This window comes from Schistocerca piceifrons, chromosome 3 (assembly GCF_021461385.2).
Source record: "Schistocerca piceifrons isolate TAMUIC-IGC-003096 chromosome 3, iqSchPice1.1, whole genome shotgun sequence".
NCBI classification, from domain to species: domain Eukaryota; kingdom Metazoa; phylum Arthropoda; class Insecta; order Orthoptera; family Acrididae; genus Schistocerca; species Schistocerca piceifrons.
In genome coordinates, this window is record NC_060140.1 from 629220677 (window position 1) to 629244851 (window position 24175).

At 41.3% G+C, this 24175-nt stretch overlaps 2 non-coding genes across 2 annotated transcripts; both read right to left on the reverse strand.

The window, feature by feature from the left end:
* Positions 1 to 6230: 6230 nt before the first annotated feature.
* On the reverse strand, positions 6231 to 6305 carry Trnat-ugu. The gene has a single exon. It is a non-coding gene; the product is annotated as a tRNA-Thr (tRNA).
* Positions 6306 to 6675: 370 nt separating this feature from the next.
* Trnat-ugu lies at positions 6676 to 6750 on the reverse strand. Its single transcript has one exon. It is a non-coding gene; the product is annotated as a tRNA-Thr (tRNA).
* Between the last annotated feature and the right edge of the window lie 17425 nt (positions 6751 to 24175).

A 24175-nucleotide genomic window follows, 5' to 3' on the forward strand; every position in this document is an offset into this window, starting at 1 on the left:
ACTTCAGTAATTGGCACTATACCTAACTTCAGTATTTCAATCTCTCTTTTTAAATTTTCTAGCCTACATATCCGATAAAGGATTATATTATTCCACGGCCTAACCTGAAGAATGCCACTTTTGTTTTTCCTGATGATGATGTCCTTATGAGCAGATCCGAATGGTGGATTATTTTACCTGCGAAATATTTTACCTAAGAAATTGTCGTTATCATTTAACCACGTAGTAAAGCGGTTTGCCCTCGGGAAGAATTACTGTAGTAATTTCCCCTTTCTTTCAGTCGTTAACTGTATCAGCAAAGCAAGAGTATTCCGGCTAGTGCTGCCCAGATTAATCATTGAGACCTTGGCTCCCTCAACTACTGAAGAAGTTGCTGGCTCTCTTCTGGGCCCTTAGATTAATCTCGTCTCTCCACAGAAACATCTGTCTTGTTGAGACACCCAGTCCACGGCACGTCGGCAGTATCCTGTGGTCCTTGGAGGCTGTGTACCTGTTAACAACAAACGCCTTTACGGCTATTACAATGATACGTGGACTACCTCTATTGAGGATGTAGCAGCCGAGGCAGGCAACTTAGAATACATGAAGAATGTTTTCATATACAGCAGTGCGATTTTTACTGAGCTACAGCGAACTTCGTAGCGAATTTTCTGATGTACTATTTTATATCATCAAAACAGAACTACACTCCTGGAAATTGAAATAAGAACACCGTGAATTCATTGTTCCAGGAAGGGGAAACTTTATTGACACATTCCTGGGGTCAGATACATCACATGATCACACTGACAGAACCACAGGCACATAGACACAGGCAACAGAGCATGCACAATGTCGGCACTAGTACAGTGTATATCCACCTTTCGCAGCAATGCAGGCTGCTATTCTCCCATGGAGACGATCGTAGAGATGCTGGATATAGTCCTGTGGAACAGCTTGCCATGCCATTTCCACCTGGCGCCTCAGTTGGACCAGCGTTCGTGCTGGACGTGCAGACCGCGTGAGACGACGCTTCATCCAGTCCCAAACATGCTCAATGGGGGACAGATCCGGAGATCTTGCTGGCCAGGGTAGTTGACTTACACCTTCTAGAGCACGTTGGGTGGCACGGGATACATGCGGACGTGCATTGTCCTGTTGGAACAGCAAGTTCCCTTGCCGGTCTAGGAATGGTAGAACGATGGGTTCGATGACGGTTTGGATGTACCGTGCACTATTCAGTGTCCCCTCGACGATCACCAGTGGTGTACGGCCAGTGTAGATCGCTCCCCACACCATGATGCCGGGTGTTGGCCCGGTGTGCCTCGGTCGTATGCAGTCCTGATTGTGGCGCTCACCTGCACGGCGCCAAACACGCATACGACCATCATTGGCACCAAGGCAGAAGCGACTCTCATCGCTGAAGACGACACGTCTCCATTCGTCCCTCCATTCACGCCTGTCGCGACACCACTGGAGGCGGGCTGCACGATGTTGGGGCGTGAGCGGAAGACGGCCTAACGGTGTGCGGGACCGTAGCCCAGCTTCATGGAGACGGTTGCAAATGGTCCTCGCCGATACCTCAGGAGCAACAGTGTCCCTAATTTGCTGGGAAGTGGCGGTGCGGTCCCCTACGGCACTGCATAGGATCCTACGGTCTTGGCGTGCATCCGTGCGTCGCTGCGGTCCGGTCCCAGGTCGACGGGCACGTGCACCTTCCGCCGACCACTGGCGACAACATCGATGTACTGTGGAGACCTCACGCCCCACGTGTTGAGCAATTCGGCGATACGTCCACCCGGCCTCCCGCATGCCCACTATACGCCCTCGCTCAAAGTCCGTCAACTGCACATACGGTTCACGTCCACGCTGTCGCGGCATGCTACCAGTGTTAAAGACTGCGATGGAGCTCCGTATGCCACGGCAAACTGGCTGACACTGACGGCGGCGGTGCACAAATGCTGCGCAGCTAGCGCCATTCGACGGCCAACACCGCGGTTCCTGGTGTGTCCGCTGTGCCGTGCGTGTGAGCATTGCTTGTACAGCCCTCTCGCAGTGTCCGGAGCAAGTATGGTGGGTCTGACACACCTGTGTCAATGTGTTCTTTTTTCCATTTCCAGGAGTGTATTTACATTGTGTCTTTGGCATTTGTACGAACGTAAATCTGAAACTTGATCAAATAGTAACAGGATAACACAGCTGCAAATCAGTGTCTGTCAGGAGAAGTCGCTCAAACGTCTGCCGAACTAAATGAAAAATGTAAGCAAACACTTAGCAGCGGCTCAGTTCGTGTGTTTACCAGCACGTGCTCTTCTGTAGTAACGAACAGACAACTTGCTAGTCAGGCTATTCGGACTTTCACAATGTAAGCTACACTCTAAAAAGTGGACAAATTCTTGGTTCATGGCGAATATCGACAGGCTGTTGGAACAGTAGCATATACTGAAACGTATCTGGTTCTGGTAATGCATTCACGTTGTCTGTTTCCAAGCCTTATAAAAATATTTCAGTGAACAGGAAATAAGAATAACAAAATTCGCCGATGAATAAGAAAAGTAGAGAATTATAATATCGACCATTACATAATATAAACATTCGATGACATATTCACATGACTGTGAACTCTGCTTCAGAAGAGAAAGTCAGTCTCTATCTTGCCCATCACGTCATAGGAAGAAGTCTTGCGTAACATGCACATAAAGACAGAGTTGATGCAAGTAATACCGTGTAATAGGTATCAGTGGTGGCTCGTGACCAAAGAAGATAGTGGTTCACATTGCTCACGAAGGAAAACATCAAAAAAAGAGAGAAAATCAGTACACTGCTCATGTTTTTGTAATGCCTGATATAAACAGACCGCTCGCTCGTGTCACTCCTGCATCTACTCATAATAAAATCAAAAGGCGTACACAGAAAAAAGTATTACCTTTGCAGAATAAAAGGAATTAACTGCAGCTCTATGAACTCAAAAAGTGGTAGGCATGCCTTACTAACCTTTTTCAGCTTGATTGATGTTAACGCCGTTCGAATTTCTCTCTGAATTTGGATGTGGTGATGATCACTTGTACAGGAACTCTATCCACCTTTCCTTCATATTTGCAAATCTTTCAATCACTCTTTGATTGAAGTCTCCAATTCGTAAAACGAGGTCTCTTTCAATAGAGAATGCTGATACTCTTTCTTGGTCCATAGTATTCCGCAGCGTTCTGCTTCTGATTTGGTCATTGGAATTGTAAGTATCGCATTCAGGAGCTTCACAGATTCGCTCAGTGTATCACAAAGATTATTGTCTGTTATGTAATTCAGAAAGCTCAAAGCTCCACACATGCTTTTGAACTCATCTCCTCCATAAATAACTGAGAGTTCCGTTAAAAGTTTCTTTGCTTCCAAAAAAGATTAGCATTCAATAGCAGCTCTGAAAGAAGTTTCTGGAAAACTGGAAGAGTAAGTAGCGAATTTTTAGGGTAGAAAGAGAGAGGCTGCAACTACGTGTCCAGTGAACTTGAATCTTTCTTTTGCGTCGTAACTTACGACATAACCTACTTCTTTATCCTCCCGCAGTAGATTACACATCGCTGGGCCATCTTCAGTTCTCCCTCTTTTATGGTACTCGTGTAAACCTGTTGAATTTTCACTCACTCCTTCCCTAATGTTCGTTATTTCAAGCTCAAAAGTTGTCAGCTGATTTTGTGCGCAAGTTGGGTCAATATCCCTTTTTTGTAGCTGGTTATACAAAATATCCACATGGATCATGATTTTACAAAAAAATGAAAGCCAAAGAATGAACTTTTCATTCTTCATAATCGTTATTAAGTCACAGGCTTGCAGGATCGTGTTCTCATTACACAGTTTTTCTCCCTGGCTCATATTATTCAAGCACGTTATAATATTTTCCCTATATTCGAAAACGATATTGACGCTCCTTGACTGAAAATTCCACCGAGTAGGTACTGAACGTGGCAGTCGTCTTCGTACTATTTCGTCGAGAACTGTTCTTTGAGGAGATGCTGAAAAGAAGCTGCAAAGTCCCTGAAGTTTAGTGAAGAATATTCCCACATTTTTACTAACTCACCAGATTCAGCTGGTGAGCATAACAATCAGTGTATGAAGCACTGCAAAACTTTTCCTTAACAAGAGCTTGCACCCGACGTGACGAACCACTCGTGACTGCTGCACCATCATATTTTTCCGCTATTAGCTTATGTGGACAATCCCCCAAATGATTATTTATCTGTTCGATGGGGGACGTTACCAAAGACTGGGCATCATGCTTTTCTCGTGTTATGAAGTCCCAAAATCTTTCAACTGGTTTTCCGTTAATGATGTACCCATATACTATAACCATCTGGAAAACACGGGCTACGTCACTGCTTTCGTCAGCTATTATGGCCAAAAGCTCAGCACCCTTAATTTCCTTTCTAATTTTCCTTTGGGAGACTTGAAGCATGCACTGGAGGAGTTCATTCTGGATGGGTTTTGAGGTTCCTTGGAAAACTGTAGCTTTCTTTAAATGCGATTTTAATACAGAGTGTAATTCAATCAAGGAACGAAAAATACCAGGATTGGAAGATGATTTAGTCTCACCCTGTCCTCTATGGGCAAGTTCCAACACACCACAGAAACGAATACAGTTAATAATTAGATTAAATATGTACCTATTATCGGTAACGTTCTGGTTGTGTAATGCCACGGACCCTCTGTACCCACTGTCTAATTGGGTAACTATATTAACATTGCCTAAACTTGCCACGTTCAAAACGTTACTTATATGGACTGAAGAAGGTTCATGTTTTCTAGTTTTTTCATTGAGGTGTTGAATGTCACAGACTCCTTGTTAGACCATGAAAGACCTCCTCCAAATAATAAACAAGGAAAACAAAATAAGGCATTTTTCATGTCACCACCACACAGCCATTCATGATTATTGTACAGTTCAGAGTTAAATTTCCTATTGAATTGGCGACTTTTCTTTGTAACGGTCTGCAAAATTGTTAAAGCAGGAGTCGGCCTACCTAGCCTCTTGATTTCTAATTTTTCTTTAAACGTCCGTGAACTGAAGGGTTCAGAGAGCAGTGCAATTGCCAGATTCATTATTTCACGTATTCACTTGTCACTTGCACCTCAAAATTCACTATTTCCCACGCTAAAATAACTAACACAACGCACAGGAAATAGTTCGCTCGCGGTTGCACCTGAACTGGTGAGGTGGAGCGAGAAACCCATTTTGTTCGAAGATCCGATAGTTTCGATTCCCTTCAGAAGAGTTCCGGCCCTCTTCGTGCAGCTGGCAGGGTGGCCCGGGTGAGGTGTTTGTACACACAAGGCCCGCATGCGAGTACAGTGATGCCAGGAGTTGCCCCCGCACCCCGCACCCCGCACCCCCTCCGAGACACTGAAGTCCACGTTTGCATCCACAGTGCGACCCGCGGTCGCCGTCGGCACATTCCGTCCAACTCCGCTCCGTTCGGCGTTTGGAGCCCCGCATTTCAAAAGAAATAAACGACGCGCTACTTCTCCACTATTATAGAACGCTCAGAAGGCAAACACAGTTGAACAAAATTGTTCCTTGGGGATAGCGCAAACCTGCAAACCTATACAGGAGCCGTCCCCGACAGACATGGTAAGAAAACTGTTGGCAACTATAGCAGCAACAAAGGCCAAAGAATTATTGAACTCGAGTGCTTCTATTGTATTTGACAACAGAATGGGCTGTTTATGTAAACTACTTGATACACTTTTTTTTTTGCACGAAATCTACTTGATACACTTTTTTTTTTTTTTTTTTTTTTGCACGAAATCTTACATCTTACATTTGAAAATTAATAAGCGTCGATATTACAACCGTGATGATTGTAAGTAACTAACATAAAAGGTGAAAGTGTTGACCTTCAAAATGTTACAAGTGACAGATAAAAGGAAAAGTCGTCAGTGTTCTGCATCAACGACATGACAGTAATTTATTACATCTCTGTCCACAGTAATAACGTAGATTAGAAAATTTGGTCCAAATCTTTATGTAATTATGACTCGATGACTTATGATTAATAACTGCCTGAAATTAGATCACTGTCAAAAGCTTCCAGAAATTTCTAAAAGAAATTCGTATTATATATGACGGTAGTATCTGTTCCCGTAAGAACAGTTACCGTGGATGACCATGCAGCTTTGCTAGAAATGAAATTATAATTAAATGGACACCCTAGCTGCAAACAGGCGTTGATGTACTTCATTGGGGACATATTGAAAATGTGTGCCCCGACCGGGATTCGAACTCGGGATCTCCTGCTTACATGGCAGACGCTCTACCTATCTGAGCCACCGCGGGCACAGAGGATAGTGCATCTGCAGGGACTTATCCCTTGCACGCTCCCCGTGAGATCCACATTCCCAACATGTCCACACCACTACATTCGTAGTGCGCCTAATAGATGTTTGCCCATCATACTCATTACTCGTGGCAGATTAATCTAGCAAGTCCCGTTCGAGTTCAGGCATAGCATGTGCGTTCGCACAAGAAGGTCAATGGCCGGGAAGCTATATTTTAACTACAGTATATATGACGGTAGTATCTGTTCCCGTAAGAACAGTTACCGTGGATGACCATGCAGCTTTGCTAGAAATGAAATGATAATTAAATGGACAACCTAGCTGCAAACAGGCGTTGATGTACTTCATTGGTGACATGTTGAAAATGTGTGCCCCGACCGGGATTCGAACCCGGGATCTCCTGCTTACATGGCAGACGCTCTATCCATCTGAGCCACCGCGGGCACAGAGGATAGTGTGTCTGCAGGGACTTATCCTTTGCACGCTCCCCGTGAGATCCACAGTCCCAACATGTCCACACCACTACATTCATATTTACCTAGTGATGCAGGATTGTGAATATCCACGTAAAATGAACTGGTAATTCTAATGCTATTATCTAAAGTGCCTACACAAATGTATGTACGGAAGTGATGAATTGCTCTTTTGGAGGCTTACATTTTAAACATATCGTCTTACTAGCTAACTCGGAAAAATTATTGGTGGAGGACAAATAATCACCATCTTGAATCAATATCATGACATTCGTTCTTCGTACTTAAAAATGTCATTACAAATTTCAGTGCAATATATTTTGTAGCTTTCCTCTTCAAGGTTAATATCGGTGGCCTATTATTAACAAAAAATGTCATCAATAGGTCACTAATGTTTATAGACAAACTGTAGCCACTATATCTTTGAATTACAGCTAGGGAATGAAGTAAGAGAAAGCTGACGACTGCCTACTAGATGGGGCAAAAATGGGAAGAACAACAATATGGTGTGTGTGGTGGGCAGGCAAAATGATGTTTCTAGCAACATATGAAAAAAGAGTTACAGTTTTTTTTTAATCAGCCTTCTGGCGGGTTTGATGCGGCCTGCCACGAATTCCTCTCCTCTGCCAAACTTTTCATTTCAGAGTAGCAATTGCAATCCACATGCACAGTTATTTGCTGGATGTGTTCCAATCTCTGTGTTACTCTACAGTTTTTACCCTTTAGATCTCCCTCTAGTAACGTGGAAGTTATTCCTTGAAGTATTAACAGACGTCCTAGCATCCTCGGCGTTCTTCTTTTCAGTGTTTTCCACATCTTCTGTTCCTCGCCGATTCTGTGGAGAACCGCTTCATTCCTTACCTCATCAGTCCACCTAATTTTCAACACTTTTCAGATGCACTGCATCTCAAAGGCTTCGATTCTCTTATGTTCCGGGTTTCCCACCGTAGTAGATACTGCTGATGTTACGGGAAATATGTATGGAATGAAAATCAGTACAAAGAAAATAAAAGTTGTGGGGCTAGAAGAACAAAAAAGTTAAAGATAATACTGACTGGAGAAATATTAACACGTGTACAAAACCTTAAATATTTAGGAAGCAGGACAGACCCGACTGGAAGACCAGCATAGAAATGAAAAACAAGCTAGCAACAGCGAAAGAGGCAGTTTGTAAGAAAAAGAGAATTTTTTACTGTAATATGGTCAAAAATTTCAGGAAAATAACAAATTTTGTACGAAGTGTTCTCTTTTATTATGCTGAGAAGTGGATCTTGAGTAAGAAAGAGCAAGGCATTAGATTTTCGAGATGTGGACCTAACGGAGGATAGAGAGAATAAATTGAAAGGATAAATCACAGCTAGTTGGACTATTTGCACTCTAATAATTAGTACGTATGCGAAGGCAGCATGCAATATCACGTATGGGCACCTCTTTCAGCTTTTCACTACCCAAGTATGAGGTATGTGAGTTTTCAGCTGAAAGGAAGAGAACCTTCTGGGATAACTGGCGACCCTGGTGATGACTGCCGCGACTCAAACACATGCGACGTGCACCGGATGTTTGAATCCAATGACAAAGGGCCACTCTCTCACTTCGTCTGATTTAGACTCACGCCCACAATTTTTAGCTGAGAATCAAGCACTGTGTGTATATAGAAGCCAAGCAGTGGGTACGTGGAAATTCACATGAGAGGCATTCTTCTGCCACCATAACTGTGTGTAAGACAAATAACGTTACTGTACATAAATTTCATATAGCTTTCATACATATAACTCTTTTATCTATTATTGTTTCCGATAACAGCTAGTCCTTAATTGTATCCCGATGATTTAGAAGCATATGCAAACCACTAAATCGAATGAACACGTACCTTTGTTTTCTTAGTTCAGTGAAGGGAAAGGTAAATGGTAATATCAGTTGCCTCACATCCGTTACTGCTATTCCTCTTTTAATTCTGTTTCTATAATGTGACATGCAAGTCTGCAATCCTCCGAAGCCCTGTTAACAGTAAACGAGACTAACGTAAGCCAGTATGCTGCATTACCGCTTATACACGCTGAACATTCATACAGACCTTTAGTTGGTTACCTATGGAAACCAAAGTTACTGGGGGCGCTGTAATAAAATAGGTATGAAAATAATGATGCAAAGCCTAGACCTGTATGGCACATTTCCATCACTGGCTTCAGGACCGGAAATTACACTGGTAATCGTGTAACACATTGCTCTCTCTTCTTCTGACAGCGGTCTTACTGCATGTGAGCTGCTGGAACTGCCCTACTTGGAATCGGATTACCCTCCTCGTACCACTGAACGTCCACCCTCTTCCATCTTACAGCAGAAGTCACTGATCAGATGTTCCATAGATTGCTGGAATAACGCAGACAATGCACGTTTGATGAACTCCGACAGTTCCGGAGTTTCCTGGCTGTTGAAGACGTCGTTATATTTCGGTAGTCGAGCTACCATTTGCCTTATAACTTTTATTGTTCCAATACATAAATTCCAGCGATTTCAGAATTCTATTCTAGTTAGAGTAAAACCCAGTCAGTGTCTCTTCGGTCTGATGAAAGCTCGCTTAGGAATGCATGTTTCAAGTATTGAATTCAAATCGTACAACGTCAAGACTTCAACAAATTCCGATTTTAGTATTCCACGTAAGAAAATCATTTCGAGTTTACTACAGTTACAGAGAGACGAGTAACAACCCTGTAGGCAAGCCACTTCATGTGACGAGGTTACTGTAAATGGATCCTCATTGCACGTATGGGTGTAAATTTCCTAAACGAATTACCATGTTTAGGAGGTATAAAGGCTGTATATTTCATCTAGTTCCAAAAATGCTACGTTTAGAGATAAATGTTCCGAGTTAACATACGTCCAAATGAAACAAGGTATTGTATACCCGTTTTATGTTACGTAAAGACAATAAAATGGAAACAATTGAATCTGCCTGTTTAAGTAAATCCTACAAGCGCTTTCAATTAAATTATTCGCAAGGCAGTGGTTTGAAGCTGCTCCCATATACAACAGAAATATGATCTTGTATGTTCAGAATGATACTTAAAGCAAAGTCAAAACATTAAGTCTATGAACAAGATGAGTAGATGTCAATGAATGGATAGACAAACTGTTTACCATGGAACCGTAACAGGATATTGTATAAAATTGAGAACGTGCTAACACAATGAGCACACTGCCATTTTTCACGTTACAGTGGTAAATGGGAATCATATTTTGTATCTATGAATGGCGGTAAAGTTTCTGGATGTAAAAATCATATAAAGACATCAGACGTAGATATGAAATACTATGTATTTACTGGTTATCCGTAGCGAATAGGCCACGAATGGTAAGGCCTATGATGTAGCATATGTCTAATCATCGCGATTTTTCTACACCGCCACCTATCATTGTTATTACTGCGTCTATTACATGAAAAAGAGTGGGTGCCCTCATAATGACTAAAATTTAACGAAAATGAGTATTACCCTTAACTTGAAAGTGTTTTCTGCTTAACACTTTGTTACTGAATACGTTATTCTATTTATTAAAACAGGAAAGCGAATTACCTAGTCTCGAATAAATTAATTAGGTTTTTCATATTTAAATTACATTTTCAGATATTTGCAAAGTAATGTCAACAAATCTTAAGTTTTCAATCACATACTTGCAAACGGCTTAAATTTAACTGCAGAGTAATATGTTCAGCGCAATTATTTGCTTTGCACATGGGCACCAATCAAAATAGCAAATCATTGACTAAAATAGATTTGGGCCTACTTTGTTACTTCTGTTTATGGTATTTGACCTGTATTTTGAACGCCATCACGTCTGAAAACGTTATAAAACAAGTGGCTTCAGTATTTAATGGTATGAACGTGACTGATACCTGACATTCTTAATGACTGCGCTGTTCAGCGTAGTGACTCACTGCAGTCCTCATGTATGAGTAGTTGACAACTTCATCACCAGCCTCCTCACATTTACCGTCAGCTGTCACATTCCATGTCATGTCCCATCGGAGTTGCACTCAGGCACGGATTATAGTGAAATAGGCACCATCATCCACATGAATCACACGTTATGGGGCGCCAAGGGATTAGGATTCATTGTCATACAGGTGATGAACCACTCTATCTTCACCATGACTTCTGCCGTTGTCTTTCATCTTCGCAGTGATAGCACCATTCCCATCAGAAGAAACCTTGTTGCGATGCTCTAAACGGCGCACCAAACGGCGTGTATACGAACACTATGAAATGTAGAAGGAAAGTAGTAGCTTTTAACAAAAATTTACTTCTTTGTAGATATTTTTGGTCCAATAAGAAAATGCTAGTATATTTGCACAAAGACATCTTATCACTGACGTAGGAGCAATATACACTATGTGATCAAAAGTATCCGGACACCTGGCTGAAAATGACTCCAAAGTTCGTCGCGTCCTCCATCGGTGATGCTGAAATTCAGTACGCTGTTGGCCCAACTTTAGCCTTGATGACAGCTTCCACTCTCTCAGGCATACGTTCAATCAGGTGCTGGAAGGTTTCTTGGGGTATGGCAGTCCATTCTTCACTGCTGCACTGAGGAGAGGTATCGATATCGGTTGCTGAAACCTGGCAGGAAGTCGGCGTTTCAAAACATCCCAAAGGTGTTCTATAGGATTCAGGTCAGTACTCTGTGCAAGCCAGTCCATTACAGGGACGTTAGTACCTAGTTACTACTCCGTCAGAGATAGTGCCACGCAAAACAACAAACACTTCAAGCCCCCTCCACGAGAAACACGACCACACCATAACACCACCGCCTCCGAATTTCATTATTGGTACTAGACATGCTGGCAGATGACGTTCACTTGGCATTCGCCATACACGCACCCCGCCATCGGATCGCCACATTGTGTACCGTGATTCGTCACTCCACACAACGCTTATCCACTATCTAATCGTCCAATGTTTACGCTCATTACACCAAGAGAGGCGTTGTTTGGCTTTTACCGGTGTGATGTGTGGCTTATGAGCAGCCGCTCGACTATGAAATCCAAGTTTTCCCACCTCTCACCTAAGTCTTATAGTACATGCAGTGGATCCTGATGCAGTTTGGAATTCCTGTGTGATGGTGTGGATAGATGCCTGCGTATTACGCATTACGACCCTCTTCAACTGTCGGCGGTCTCCGTCAGTCGACAGACGAGGTCTGCCTGTAAGTGTCACTTGTCGTTTCCAGCTCACTATCACATCAGAAACAGTGGACCTAGGGATTTTTGGAGTGTGGAAATTCGCGTACAAACGTATAACACAAGTGACAACAAATCACCTGACCACGTTCGAAGTCATTGAGTTTCGCGGAGCGTCCCATTCTACTCTCTCACGACGTCTCTGACTACTGAGATCGCTGATATGGAGTACGTCGCAGTAGGTGGCAGCACAAAGCACCTAACATGAAAAATGAATGTCTTTGGGGGTGTCCGGATACTTATGATCACATAGTTTATGCTCTTCCTTCTCTGTCTTGCTGGTTTATTTGTCATGATATGAAATCTACATGTCCTGTATTTATCGCTGACTAATCGCAAAGCGACTGTCCTGAGTACTTAAATACTTACGGTACTTACTTATTCGTCTCCAGTATGCTGTGTAGTTCAAGAGGGTAGAAGGATAATTAGATTTTATTCGAAGCCAATAGAACTAATGTAAGATGGATGGGAAGAAACGACTCCCAGTATTCCCATTTCGTACTTGAATTACCGCGGGACGACACTATTTTATTAACCGTTTGCTTGATAATGCAGTCTCTACCAAAGTTACTATAAATTCCTTTGCCAGGAGATTCGGTTCGTACCCTCAAGTGACCTCTCATCCAAATGCTTGTATACTAAGAGACTTCCGTATAAACCTTAAAGTGCTAAGTGAAACTGAAATACACGGTATCTATTTGTGTAACGTGTCATTTCTCAAAAGTCAAATAGTGAGCTGCTGGACTGTATGGTATCACTCTTCATTAAGGGTGTTGTAAAGCTTGACTTTTTCCCGGTGTACAAAATGTGCAGGTAACTTACGGGAACGCAACTGGGTAACGTCTTCGACAACCGCCGATGTCAGGACGTCTTCAAGTCACCTCCATCCAAGATTAGACCCGTTGTAGGATCTGAAAGGATGATCTTGGTGTGGGTAAGTCTTGTGTATATCTTGTTCCTTATAGCTGTGCCATGTCACTTCTTGGTCAGGTCATCAGGACTGTGGAGGACCGGTGGATCGAGCATAAGCGTCACACACGCTTAGTCGTTTGTCTCTCGATCTGTTTGTGAGTCGAACAGGAAAGAATATAATTAGCAGTGGTACAGGGTACCCACCGCCACGCATCGTACGGTGGCTTGCACCGTGTCTGTATAGATGTAGGTTAGCCGGAGCAAATCAGTTAACGTAGAAAATTACCTTTACACCGGGCATCCTGGGAAATAAAAGGTGCGGTAAAACTCCCCCTAATTTATAGTTGAGATAAGAAACTGATGGATCAGAGTAAGAGAACTGTATTAACACGAATGATATCCATGGAGTGGAAAGGTTAGTTTACAAGTGGTGACAGGTTTAAAGGAAGTGGACACGCACAGCTCGAACTCCAGGAAACGTTAACGCTTTAACGCATTAATTTCAGCCTTCTCAAAGAAGTGCTGGGAAACACGCTAGAGCTCATCAGGTATCTGATCGGAGTTTACTCCGAATTTTGCAACGGGACCTTTGATTTCATCAGAACAACATGATAATTGATAAATAAATGGCTGAAAGCGATTATGGCAGTCGTGTGAGGTCAAAAGCAACAGCTTTCAAAATGAGCCTGAAGGTGCTGCGGGCCTTTGCAGCAAATTTCCTCTTATCAGGATCAAAATTTCCGATATTGGAGTGGACAGAAGGCTCGCGAAGTTCATGAGAAACCACTGCATACTGACCGTGTTAGAGTATCCTGCATGGTAAAGGGAGTAGGGATAATTGGTCCGTACTTTTTTTAAGTGGATAATGTTGCCGACACTCACATGATGATCACTTCTTTTGCACCAAGAAACTATGCGGCGAAAATTAACAAGCAGTGGTCTCAGCTCAGGTTTCTCTTCAAATGCTGAGACAGATGTTTCTGGGACACTCAATTTCTTCACGTGGGGCCATCCTCTGGTCAGCAAATTCACGGGAATTTACAGCTTGTGATTTTATTCGATGGGGGCGTCATAACGCTGCGATGTTCAACATCGTCTGAGAAATTTTTCAGAACTAAAACCTACCATGCAGGAAGAAATTGGTCTCATTCCTCAATAAATGCCCTTTAGTGTGGTACAGAATTTATGAAGTCGCATTCAACAATACACCGATACTTGAGAAAATTACTTGAATGACACATTCTTTAGAAAATGAAAAATACCCACTGTACACATGCCATTAGTGGCACATTTTATATTTTGCACGCACTTCCAGATATTGGATCAGTGATATTGGAGGAACAGTAGACTACTCATTTTCTTAGAAAAATCAGCATTGGCGGCCAAAGACTTCCGGCTTAAGAAGTCACTCTCATTCTGCCACCGACCTTCTCAAAGAGGGTGGCAGAGCGGACAGAGGTTCAGAGCTCTCTGTTGCCCTTGCTGTGAGAAACTGCCACTAAAGACGGAAGAGTCAGCAATGATCAACGGCATGAGGGAGCAGAACGCAATGGAAACCCCTGCGTTAAAGACAAATAATGAATATCCACAGGACATGTGGTTTGTAAATGAAAAAGTGTCATGATGATCTCTTCATTAGCAAAGTGCCCAATTCTGATATGCTGGAGAGAACTGTCAAGTGAGGTGACCATGAGAAAAAGGTTGAATAACCAACGCAAGGATGTTGTGTACATAGTTCCGCGTAGTCAGCGCGTACACAACTTTCCCACTAGAGCGCGCCCCACTAAGCACAACAGCGCAGGCGCAGTGCTTGTCCGTCTCTGCACTACGAGATGGCGCTGTCTTAGAGACGGGCCAAATTCTGCTTCCGCCGATCCGCGTATTAATATGTAATGCAGCCAATGAGATTGCTGCTAACGTAGAACCTTTTCTCCATACGGATCACACTCGCGCAGTGATACCTGAATGCGCGAGGTATTATAACGAGTGTACAGACCTCCGATTAGTCAGTCTGCATTAGTCTGTACCAGTCTATAGTCAAGTTTCAGTATGCACCTAATAAGATTATCATATTCCTGTACATAGCCATGAAGATAAATGTATAGACACTTTGTCAGGTATCAGAGATATGTGAGAATAAGATTAACGTACCAAGACCAAAGGAGCTTCAGATTGTCAATTGTAAACAGCATCCAGAATCAAGTTACGTAATGTCTATCCTTTTTATTATTTTAATAAATGTGTGTGAAAATTAATCAAGATCTGTTTAAAATTGGTCACCGTCAATCTGCTACTCTAAGCGTCTGACCTAACGGCAGAAGATAAACCCGCCCCAATAAGACCATGAGACATATTGCTGACACTCGCCTACTTCGTTAGAGCTACAAGTCAAATAATCTGATGGTGTGTGTACCGAAGGTCTTACAGTACGCACACCACAAAGGATAAAGTTCTGCGAGTCGGGGTGTAGAATGCCAGAATCTCAACGTGGTAAGGAAATCAGAAAATCAGAAAACGGAAATGCAAAGTTTCAAGCTAGATATAGTGGGGGTCAGTGATGTGAAATGGAAGACAATGATTTCTGGTCAGATGAATATAGGGTAATATTAACAGCGTCAGAAAATGATATAACGGGAGTAGATTAATTATAAATGGGAAGGTAGGCAGGGAGCACCTAACTGTGAACAGTCCTTTGATATTATCAGAATCGACAGCCAACCACCACTGAGTGTAATAATGAACGGGGAATACAGTGTGTAAAAGAAAAGAAGATGAAAATCAAATAGTCAAGGGGGGACAGGAATGCAGTTGTAGGGAAGAGAACGTTACGGGAAATATTGACTTGGTACTACGAATGAGGGAAGAGAACGACTAATTGAGTTCTGTAATAAATTTCAGCAAGTAATAGCAAATACTCTGCTCAAGAATCACAAAAGTAGGAGGTATCCTTGACAAAGGCTGGGATGTACGGAAATAATTCATGTGGTTTACATCATTTTCAGGCAGAGATTCCGAAATCAGATACTAGACTGTACGTTGTACCCAGGAGCAGATATAGGCTTTGATCATCATGTAGTAATGAAGAACTGTAGGCTGAAGTTTAGGAAATTAGTCAGAAAGACTCAGTACGCAAATAAGAGAGATGCAGAAGTACTAAGGAATGAAGAGATATATTTTAAGTTCGCTAAGGCTATAGATATTGCAATAAGGATTAGCTCAGTAGGCAGTAAAATTGAAGAGGAATGGACACCTCTAAAAAGGACAGTCACAAAAGTTGAAAAGAACAACGTAGGTACAAAGAAAGTAACTGAGAAGAAAGCATGGGAAGTAGAAGAAATACTTCAGTTATTGGACGAAAGGAGAAAATACAAAAATATTCACGGAAGTTCTGAAATCCTGAAATAAAAGCCGCTCAGTAACGAAATAAACAGGAAGTGCTGGAAAGCCAATACAAAATGCCTTTATGAAAATTGTGAAGAAACCGAAAAATAAATGATTGTCGAACGGATTGACTCACCATGTAGGTAAATGAAAACAAACTCCGATGAACTTAAAAGCATGAGAGGTAACGTTATGAGTGCAACAGGAATTTCACTGTTGAATGCAAAGGAGAGTGTGGATAGGTGGAAAGAGTACACTGAATGCCTCTATGAGGGGAATATTTGTCTGATGTAATAGAAGAAGCAAAAAAGAGTCGAATTAGAAGAGATAGGGGTTCCAGTATTAGAATCAGAATATAAAAGAGCTTTTGAAGACTTACGATCATGTGAGGCACATAACATTCCATCAGAATTTCTGAACCCATTGGAGGAAGTAGAACAAAATGACTATTCACGTTTTTGTGTAGAATATGTGGCTCTTGCGATCTATCATCTGAAGTTTGGAAAAGTATCATCTACAAGAAAAATAAATCAACAAAATTACGAAGACTGCAAGTGCTGACAAGTGCGAGAAGTATCACACAATCAGCTTAACAGCTCATGCATCCAATTCGCTAACAAGATGAAGAATGTGGTAGATAACGGCAGATTTCTTTAGGAAAGGTGAAGGCGCCAGGAGGAAATTATCATGTCCCGGTCGATAATGGAAGCGAGAGTAAAGAAAAATCAAGACACGTTCGTAGGATTTGTCGACCTGGAAAAAGCATTCTACAGTGTCAAATCCTACAAGATGTTCTACATTCTGAGGAAAACAGGGGTAAACTATAAGAAGAGACGTGTACAAGAGCCTAGAGAGAATAATAAGGGCGGAAGACCATGAACGAAGTGCTCGTATTAAAAGTCTGTTAGATAGAGATGCAGTCCGTCGCCCTACTGTTCAGTCTGTACATGGAAGAAGCAATGATGGAAATAAAAGAATGGTTCACAAATGGAACTAAAATTCATTGTGATAAGATATCAATGACACTATCCGCTAATGACATTGCTATCCTCAGTGAAAGTGAAGAAGTATTACACGATGTGCTGAATAGAATAAGCTGTCTAATGAGTAGAGAATAGGGACTGACAGTAAATCGAAGAAAGACGAAAGTAATGAGAAGTAGCAGAAATGAAAACAGCAAGAAACTAAATATCAGGACTGATGGTCAAGAAGTAGATGAAGTTAAGCAATTCTACTATCCAGGCAGCAAAATAACCAATGACGGGTGGAGCAAGGAGGACATCGAAAGCAGATTAGCACTGGCAAAAAACGCATTCCTGGCCAACAGAAGTCTACAAGTGCGAAACACAGGCCTTATTTTGAGGAAGAAATTTCTGAGAATGGACGTTTGGAGTACAGCATTGTATGGTACCAAAACATGGACTATGGGAATACCGGGACAGAAGAGAATCGAAGTCTTTTAGATGTGATGCAGCAGTCAAACGTTGAAAATGAGAAGGAATGATAAGGAATGAGGAGGTACTGCGCATAATCATCAAAGAAACGCATTTATAGAAAACACTGACAAGAAGAAGGGACAGGATGGTTGAACACCTGTAAAAACATCAGGGAATAACTCCCATTGTACTAGAGGTAACTGTAGAGGCTAAAAACTGTAGAGGAAGACGGAGACTGGAATACAGTATTAATTAATAAAGCATTTAAATATGAATGACGTTATAGATATTCCTGATCCGTCGGGGTCACATAGAGTAGCGACTTCGCGAAGAGTTGTAAATACAAAACGCGGCGTGACATGACACGCGGAGTTAGATGTTTAGTTAGTGTTTTTGTCTTCTACTCATTGAGTTGTATCACGTTGCGATTTAAAAAAGAAGTAGTATTTTAAATCTGCAGTGCCCATTTGTTCCAGTGAGTTAAAAAAAGGTCCCTGCGTGGTTAAGCATATGCTCAACTTACCGAGGTTTTAAATATGCTTTATCACTGCTCTGTCTCTACATTTGTGCCTTGAAAATTACTTGGAGTGCACCTGTAGATATACTGGCTTTTGTCCGTTCTTCTAGTCACCATTTTCCATGTATTTATTTTTCTTTCCGGCTCAGCACGTAATTCTCAGCACTCCTCTGTAACATCAGGTATAAAATACCTCACTTCTTTACTGTTGCAGCTGACAATGCTCTGCGGTTCAGCTCAGTGTTGTCGTCGACACCTACGTTCACAGAAATCTCTTCCTCAGTTTTACCCCTACATTTGTTACTAGTGGAACTGGTTGGTGAAATTAAAAATAAATGTCAGGAAAATGTATACCAACGAACTTACGTATTCTAGATACCAGAATATTCTTGTGTCATCCCATAAATACTTCACGCTTTTCCTGCTTGTTATAGAACGTAAAGTTTTTATGAGTGGGGAAATGCCCGAAATCGGCTGATTATGAATTATAGAACAGACGACACTGGTATAACATTCTACAGTAATTATTATTTCTTACAAACTGATTTTCGGCTGTTACGCCATCTTCAGGTACAAATATAAATAAACTCAATGACGGCGTAAGAACTGAAAATACGTTTGGAAAAAAATATTGTATAACATTGCGCTAGTGTTGTACGGTTTTTCATTCTACCAAAAACCGACGGATCCGTCAGTCTGTGCGAAATCAGTTCTTTTCTAGCTTCCATTTGTCTGTTGCCCCAAGTCCACAGAATGGCTGGAAGTACGATCAATGCTCATCTTTTCATTATAGCTGCAGCTTCTCGAACACACTTTACAACTTATTTGAATACGATTTGCGTTTTCTATGTACTAAAGGTTTCCCACTTTCTCAATTTTTTCTTCGACTACTTCATAAGTTTTAGAGCTCAAATAAATACAGCGTAAAGCTCTGATTACATCATTTCATAATTTTCTCACGTTCACAAATAATGTCACTTGGCATAAACGAAGAAAAGTGCGTGCCTATCCTTGAATTTATTGACGTCTCCTGTGTACACTGTGGTTCTCTCAACATCAGTGGTAGTCAGTTCCTATTGCACACACGTGGTCGTTAACTTTCATAGTGGGCAGCAGGTGTTACAGATTTTAAAAACATCTTCATTATGTTTTCAAAAGATGTTGCCAAAGTATTTCGTAAGTAATTATTATTAAATGCTTTAATTTGCTGTAACTTTGCCTCATAAATTTTATAATGCATAATTAGTTCCCAACTTTATACATCACATTTACTGTGGAAATGATGGGCAGTTACAAAATTTTATTACTGACAGAAATATGAACATGGGCGTTAGTTACAAATGGTCACCTACCCCTGGTCTGTATTAAAGTTTCTAAGGAAACTGTGAAGAGGAACCTATGCAGTTATACGTTCCGTACGTGACAGTTCACTGTGAAAACGAATTATCCGTCTGAGCTGCATCGTTTTATAATCATGAATCCGTTTTCGATAACAAACACAACATTGTAGTTCTCCGAGTTTTTGCCTTGATATAGTACTCTCGCAGGAAACGAAGTGCTGCCTTTTTTTTTTTACTCGGTGAACCAGTGATATAGTAATAGACAGCGTGCCGTTGGCATGTCAATGGCGACAGAAGTTTCATGACAGCTATCCGATCACTTTCAATCGTATGTCACATTCGACTCTCTTACTTCGAGCCACAAAATGAGGAAAGCTTTACGCTGGCGGTATTTTTTACTTCAACACAAAACAATATTCCCTAATTTCTTCTGAACTCACATTTAGATGTGCAACGAATGACATTTGATACTAAGTAATAAACCAAGTAAGATTTTTAGAAATGTGATTGTTACTCAAGCTCAATAATATGTTTTACTAAATCACTTTGCTAGTAACGGTATATTAGTACTTTGTTTTTTGTGTCTTAACGCTTGTATGTGGCAACTATTGCAAAAATAAAAAAATGATAGAGGTGATAGGAAAGAAACAAAAAGAAGATACTTAATGACCGGAAGTGTTTAGATATGTTGGACGATTGAAATTGATTTACACTCACCATGAAAAAGGTCCAGTGGACCTAACAACGCTTTTTCACTAACTTCTGTATGCCAAATGGCAGTAACATCCTTTAGACAGCTAGTTATGCCATCGGTGTTATAGAGAAAAAAATGCTGAGAAAAACATCATAGTTGTTACCTCTTCTATTAGAGTGCATAACAAGTACTGAGTACTTACTCTCTTTTACTCTCTGGATATCTAATGCACATAATTATTTCCACTGTGAAGCGGGTTTTTATTTAGTTGTATACCCTGACATGAGTTTGAGAGCTTTAATATTTCTTGTAGTAACGACCTCCTTTACAGTATAGGGGAATGATATAAATAATGCAGTCGTCAGTTTCCCCAGGCAAGGTTGGTTTTCATAGCTGCAGGACAGCTCATTGGTCCTGGAGTGACAGCTAGTGGTAAAGTAGGCGACGTGTGCTCTGCTGCCACATCATTATGAAAATTCTTTTCACTGTAGTAGCTTTCCAAACTAGATCTGAAAGCTGATGACAATAATGGTGATGGCGTTTTTAAACTATGTACGTTACGTCTTCACTTAAAGGAATGTCGGTCAGAATTTAGCGTGGGATGGTTTCCAAATAACTTTCGGACTTGCGTTCAAAAATAATATCTGAAAAAATAATTTCTTTATTCAATAAAAGCTTGTAGTATCTACGTAAAAATGCTTTACTGTTAGTTTGTTTATATTCGTACATGTTGTTTATACGAGCGTATTGAGAAATGCTGCACAATTTCCATTTTAAACAAAAAAATAATTCATAGCAAGGCAGGAGAAATCGGTGATTTTATTTCGTTCATTTAACTCTTACTCATATTTCTGTCTGTGTAACAGATCTTTATTCAGCATATATCTATCCATATATTCACTCATTAAACGAGCCTACATCTACATATTTGGCAGTATGTGGCACTAGACGTACATTACCAACGCAAATAAATGTGAGCTTTCATTCTTTTAATGAGTATAGAGTTGTATGTACGCCGTCATTACCACTCGTTACTTATTTGGCGCTGGTATTTATTCATCCTAACAAATTTATTGAAATTTATAGTACACCCAGTAGAGTGTACCTGAGAATTAAAGGCGACTGTTGTTATTTGGGCACAGACATCACAGCACACTGTAGCTGACAGGATGTTACACGGCCTAGGTTCTGTCAACAAATACATTTTTTTATATAACTGTAAAGTACAGAAACAGGCTGCTCGGAAATGAAAATCTGTGCGGTTCTAGCAGAAGATAGGGATTAAAAAATCCGTGCATCGAACGACAGACCGTCCATGTGATGATGCAACAGTCTTCGTGGCAACAGATACTTATTTATAAATGAATATCTTCTTATCCTTCCCAATAGTGTTTACTCAGTCTTAGGTACGGGAGCTCCGTCGTACTTAAGCTTTGGGGTTTTTATTATAAATTAACTTTATGGAATTTATTAAACAGCTTACAGCAGAACGTAAGGTAATGACAGAACCATTTAACTACACTTAAGACGTGATCTAATCTCGGCAGATGCATGTCCAAGAAATAGAGTACGAGTTCCATCTTTCGAAAATATGTAGATGGTTCTAGGAAACAGATTTCTGCTGAGACGCACTCGCCTTGCTAAAGCATATCTGCGCGGTGGCACGCAACTGCAGGTATCTGGTTCAGGCGCGTATAGTGGAAGAAATTTCCCTGACAGTATTTCATCGGCATGGGGAGTAGCGGTGGTAGCGTGAAGATCCTAGTAACTGGACTTAGTGACTTTCTCTTGGACTAGATTCCAAACCTTTCCAGAGTGAATCACGGAGTGGCGGCATGTGACCCTGTAAATTGTGAAACGTCCGTCGGATTAGAACTTTAAGATGGGTGAGCCACTTGGTCATATTTAATAGCAGTAGGCCATGTGGCTGCACTGCCTGACACCACTGTCTTTCACCCCTTTTCATAGCCGCGCGGGATTAGCCGAGCGATCTAAGGCGCTGCAGACATGGACTTTGCGGCTGGTCCCGGCGGAGGTTCGAGTCATCCCTCGGGCATGGGTGTGGGTGTGTGTTTGTGCTTAGGATTATTTAGGTTAAGGAGTGTGTAAACTTAGGGACTGATGACGTTAGTAGTTAAGTCCCACAAGATTTCACACAGATTTGAAGATTTTGAACCTCTCTTCATAATCATACAATGGTAGTATGATGCCACACTACACCCACTGCCTGTACAGCCGCCTACACTCAACATATATACTTAACAATCAACTCTCAGGCACCAGGAGGATCGTGTCCATTGTGAGCGGAGGAAGAAAGCTATTTACGACTAAGCAGGTGAGCCTAGTCTCCGAGGATCCCTAACCAATTCTTCCTATTCTTTCCTTCTTACAGTTCGTTGTAGACATGTGTGTGTGTCAAATTCACGTAAGTGCAAATGAAAAGGTGCACGCAATTCGTAAGGTTCAAACAAGCCTCAGCAGCAGGGAAACTAAACCACAGTCCAAACAAAAACTCCAAAATTGTATTGTGACATAAAAAGTAAGTCGGAAATTGCAGAATGCTGAAAGAAGAGCCATCGTTTGCGTAGATATTAGCCTAATAAATCATAGCGTAGCATAAAATAATTAATATATCATAAAGAAAATTGTTTAGTTATACATGTACATGCATAAGATTAGTAACATATTCCAAAAACATAAAATAAATGTACCCTTCAAGAAAAATAGGATAGTACAATAGAAATTGAGAATAATGACAGAATGGAAAATAACAGCTGACGATTATCTGTATTGACATGTAGTAGTTCTAAGTATACTGGCATGACTGCAACAAATTTTGTATCTGGTACAAAGAACGTACCTGAGCGTAGAAAGAACAAGGGTGAATGCTCCAATTCGCCATAAGCAGAACATCTACTGAATTTAAAACATTTCATACAGAAAGTCATAAACAAACATAAAATTACGCTACATAACAAAAACATAGGACATGGGCAGTTTTGTAGCTCATAGCATACCATAAACATCCCACACTGCCGAGACCCTCTACAGCTCCTATGCAGTCATATTTTTAAAAATCATAACACGTGGAAAGTACATGAAATGAATGCAAGTGTATATAAACACAGCAATATATTTGTAGGTACATTATAGATCTCCTAACAAAATATGTAGAGTTAAATTATTTTCCAAGAAACAAAAAAGGAGGCACCACTAAGTAATTATCCAAATGGGACGGATGTTGATAGATATTATGTACATGTTCAGGAAAATAAAACGTAACAGTTTCAGAAAAGTTGGATGATTTAGTCAAGATAAGAGCTTAACAAGTCAATAGCGCATCGGTACAACCCTGGTCTTTATGCAGTGAGCTTTTGCCTTGACATTAATTGAAAGAGTTGTTGTTATGTCCTCCTGAGGGATTTTGTGCCACTTTCTATTCAACTCAGATGCTAAATCTTCAAAACCCCGAACTGGTTTAAGGGGCCTGCCCATAATGCTCCAAACGTTCTCAATTGGAAATACATCTGGTGACCATGCAGGCCAAGGTACGGTTTTGCAAGCACGGAGACAAGCAGTGGTGCTGAGCGCAGGCTGGAAGTGTGTGGCTGAAATGCAAGGCCAGGACGGCTTGCCACGAAGGACAACAGAAGGAGGCATATAATATCACCGACTTACTGCAATGCTGTATGGGTGCCGCGGATGGTAACCGGAGCGATCCTGCTATGATAAGAAATGGCACCCCCGACCATGACCCCTGGTTGTCGGGCCGTATGGCGCGCGACACTCGGGGCGTTTAAAGAACACCGCATGTCATCGGGGTCAGTTCAAAGCGGGACAACCCCAGTCAATTATACTGCAGGCCAAACGTGTCCCACGC